We start from the raw sequence: 4677 nt of genomic DNA, 5'->3' as shown, positions 1-4677 counted from the left end.
TCCATCAAATTTCATTAAACAATAAATAGAGGATTATTTTTAAGATGAGAACAACCACTGTGTATTAATAATTAATAGTTAATATATACTTAGAGCTATAGCTAGAGAGACTAAAATTCAGTAAGTGAGTCAAAAAAATCTTTATAAACTGTTACTTAATAATGGGCATATATAAATTAATTTAATGTCCTGACAGTATTTAATTTCATATTTCAAGTAGTTGACTAAAGTATTAATGGAAAATCTGTTATATCAAGTTACATTGTCACCATTCTTACAATTATAGACAAGAAGATATTTGAAAGTATAAAAGTATTATTTTCCATTAATGATTGAAAAGCAAACAGAAGGAATGCAATGAAGCATCCATTTTGCTATCATAAGGCAATCATGAGAATTAACCACATGTTAAGTTTGAAGGAGTAGAAAATAGGAAGAGTTTGCTGCATCAGCCCTGGGCTGCCAACTTTCAGATACCAAGCTATATGGTAAAAACAAATTTCTGTTTGGTCAGCACTGTAATGGGGCTTTTGTTACATGTAGTAATAGAACAATAGCTAAAACTGATAAACAGCTAAGAAGAGAATTAGAGTACTGGAAGATAGCATTGAAGAAATCACCTGAAATACTAAAGAGTAACTAGCTGAAAAATGTAACAAAGAGATTAGGAGAAATGAATGAGAATTCCCAGAATGCATCTAATAGAAATTTCACAAAGAGTTAATTGGGAGAATTTTGGAGAGATCATATCTACAAAGGTCATGGCTGACATTTTTCCAATATAAATGAAATGTGAATTCTCAGATTCAGGTTACTGAATCATATTCCAATGAGGATAGTAAAAAATAAATACACACTTAGATGTATATAATGAAGCAACAGAATATCAAAGAAAAGATTATCTTTAAAAAAACAGAGAAAAATAAAGATTACATGCAGCTGTAGAGAAAATACTATTCCCTAGATAATCTAAACAAAACAGATTTATTATAACATATTAATAGCTTATACCAATGTTAGTGGACCAATAAATGGATTCTAGGCTGAAATTTCAGGAATGCATCTCAAAATATACCTCGGCTCTAGGCTGCCATGTGAACTGCTGCTCTTTGCACGTTATTCCTGGAAACTTTCACAGGTAGTGATCCAAACATGACTGGATTTTGCCCTTCAAATGCATTTGAGTAAGCTTGAATTTGGAATTGAGTTATGTGAATTGAGAGACACTGCATGAGGACTTCTTTTCTGGGGAGAATATATTAGAGGCAGTGTGTCTTAACTGACAGTTATAGCAAGGAAAAATAGCTTGAGCATGTGGCATCCTGACCAACAGGCAGTGACTAGGTTCTGGGGCCAGCAGCTCTAGTGGCAAGCTCCCAGTTAGGCAGGTTATAATCAGTAATCTATATATATAAAAGGCTAAGTGACCAACCATCCAACCATCCGACCCATCGACCAGCTGGTACATATGACTAGCACTGGCAATTTAAATAAAGACATTGACTCACACATGTGTGATTCATGTAAAGCTCTCACTGGCGCCAATCACAAGCATGTGTGTCGATGTGTCATTGTTGATCATGAATTTGGTTGTTTTTGTTGACATTCAATGTGAACCACATCACGATTTATTCACCGTCCATCTGACTGACCAACCGGCTGGTACATATGACGCACACTGGCAATTTAAAAATAAACGTTGACTCGTGCATGCGCCAATACATACAAAACTCTTGTTGGAGCCAATTGCATGCATGTTTTAATTTTATAATACTACTAGAGGCCCGGTGCACAAAAATTTGTGCACTTGGGGGAGGGGGGATCCCTCAGCCCGGCCTGTGCCCTCTCGCAGTCTGGGACCCCTCGGGAGATAATGACCTGCTGGCTTAGGCCTGCTCCTGGGTGGCAGAGGGCAGGCACAATCCCTAGGTGCAGCCCCTGGTCGGGCTCAGAGCAGGGCGGATCGGGAGGTTGTGATGCCACCCTGAGTCACGCTCAGGGTAGGGCTGATTGGAGGGTTGGGGCACTGCCCCTGTCATACTCAAGGCAGGGTCGATGGGCAGGTTGTGGCACCACCCACTGTCACGCACAGAGCAGGGCCAATCAGGGGGTGGGGGCACTGCTCCCTGTCACACACAGAGCAGGGTCCATCAGGGGGGTTGGGGCTCCGTACCCTGTCACGCACAGAGCAGGGCCCATCAGGGGGTTGGGGAGCTCCCCCGTGTCACTCACAGAGTAGGGCCGATAGGGGAGTTGGGGCACCGCCCCGTCACACACAGAGCAGGGCCAATCAGGGGGTTGGGGCTCCGCTCCCTGTCACACACAGAGCCGCAGGGCAATCAGGGGGTTGGGGAGCTCCCCCCTATCAGGCACAGAGCAGGGCTGATCAGGGGGTTGGGGCGCCTTCCCCTGTCACGAACAGAGCAGGGCCGATAGGGAGGTTGTGGCCCCGCCCCCTGTCACACACAGAGCCACAGGGTGATCAAGGGGTTTGGGCGCTGCCCCCTGTCACGCTGATCCCGGTGCCAGAGGCCTCGCCGATCCTGGTGCTGGGAGGCATATTACCCTTTTACTATATAGGCTAGAGTCCTGGTGCACGGGTGGGGGCCGGCTGGTTTGCCCTGAAGGGTGTCCTGGATCAGGGTGGGGGTCCCCACTGGGGTGCCTGGCCAGTCTGGGCGAGGGGCTGAGGGCTGTTTTCAGGCTGGCGGGTGACTGAAGCTCCCAACCGCTCCTTTTTTTTTTTCTTTTTATTCTGGGCCAGCTTTAGCTCTGAGGCTTGGCTCCAGCTCTTAGGCCTCCACTGCTGAAAGCAGGTTTCTGGCCTTTGTTTACCTTCTGTATTTGAAACAATGTTGCGATCCTGCTGGCTGAAGCTCGGCAACTAAAGCAGGTTTCTGAGGTTTTGTTTAGCTTCTATATTTGTAACATAGTTGCTTAGAGTTGCAGCTCAGAGGCCGGCAGCGGCAGGCGGGGAACGTTGGAGTCCTCCGTCACTGAAGCAAGCAAACCTCATGTTCGCTTTAAGCTGCCTAGCTGCTGGCTGCCATCTTGGCTGGCAGTTAATTTGCATATCGCCCTGATTAGCCAATGGGTAGGGTAGTGGTCATACGCTAATTACCATGTTTCTCTTTTATTAGATAGGATTAGGGGCCCAGTGCATGAATTTGTGCACCTTGAAAGGAACTGTGGGCTGTGAGGCTGGGTGGGCACAGGGATAGGTCTTGGCCCATCCTCCGCGCCCCCGCTTGGCCACTCCTGCCACGGCCCCAGTCCCCTCTCTGCTGGCAGCCCCACTCCTGCTGCTGCTGCTCCCACACACTGATGCCGCTGGCCCCACTGGCACCCACTGATGGCGCGGAGCAATTGGGGCCGGCACCAGCAGTGGGTGCAATCAGGGCCGGCACCATCAGTGGGTGTGAGTGGCAGCTGCTGCTCTGATCACCGTTAAGGGGTAGGGGGAGGTGGAGAAACCCTGAGGAGCGATTGGAGCTGGCAGCTGCCGCTTGCATCTGCTGACGACACTGAGCCATTAGAACCTGTACCCGGTGCTGGAAGTGGGTATGAGCAGCGGCTCTGGCAATGGCAGCAGGTGCAAGTGTGGCGGGCACCGGCAGCAGGTGTGTGCACCAGGCAGGACCATGGCACATGGGAGCAAAGAATTTTCAGTAACCACCAGAGGCTTGCCCTACTGACAGCAACTGGCAACCTACCTTGGTCTAGCATCCCCGCTCACCTGCTCCATCCCACCGTGGCTGACACCCACCATGTTCCATGCTCTGCCACCTGCTGTCGACTCCTGCCATGTTCCACGCATGCCCCCTGGTGGTCAGCGCACATCATAGTGACCAGTTGTTTGTTCCGCTGTTTGGTCTATTTGCATATTAGGGTTCCAGATAGATAGATAGATAGATATTATATACTAGAGGCCTGGTGCACAAAATTCATGCACTCGGGGGATGGTACCTCAGCCTGGATTGAGAGAGGGTGCAGGCCAGGCCAAGGGACCCCACTGGTGCACGATCAAGGCTGAGGAGGGACGCAGGAGATTGGCCAGCCAGGGAGGAACCACAAGAAGGCTCCAGGGCATGTCTGGCCCACATCACTCAGTCCCGATAGGCCTGACCCCAGCAGCAAGCTAACCTACTGGTTGGAGTGTCTGCCCCCTGGTGGTCAGTGCACATCATAGTGAGCAGTTGAGCGGCCTTAGATATCATTAGCATATTACACTTTGATTGGTTGAACAGACGACTGGACAACTGGACACTTAGCATATTAGGCTTTTATTATGTAGGATACTATTTTGACATGTAATTTTTTGCAATGACGTAATTACTGCACAAATCTTCTAATTAATTTCCTTTCAATGTGTACAAATCCATGCACTGGGCCACTAATCCTATCCAATATAGAGGGAATATGCTAATTGACCCTCACACCCTGTCGCAAAGATGGCAGCAACCACAACAAGAAGGAAGGAATATGCTAATTGACTGTCACCCCCTCAAAGATGGTGGCACCCACAGCCACAAGATGGCAGCACTCAGTCCCTCAGCCTCATCAGGGTGGCAGGCAGGCCCGGCCTTTTTGTGCACCTGCCTCCAGAGCCTCCCAGTCCCCTCAGCCTCCCAGCCCCCCACGGCTTACCCAAGGCTCAGGCAAGCCTTGGATGGCGGC

This window comes from Myotis daubentonii, chromosome 1, assembly GCF_963259705.1.
Source record: "Myotis daubentonii chromosome 1, mMyoDau2.1, whole genome shotgun sequence".
NCBI lineage: Eukaryota > Metazoa > Chordata > Mammalia > Chiroptera > Vespertilionidae > Myotis > Myotis daubentonii.
Note: the sequence above shows the minus strand (reverse complement) of the source record.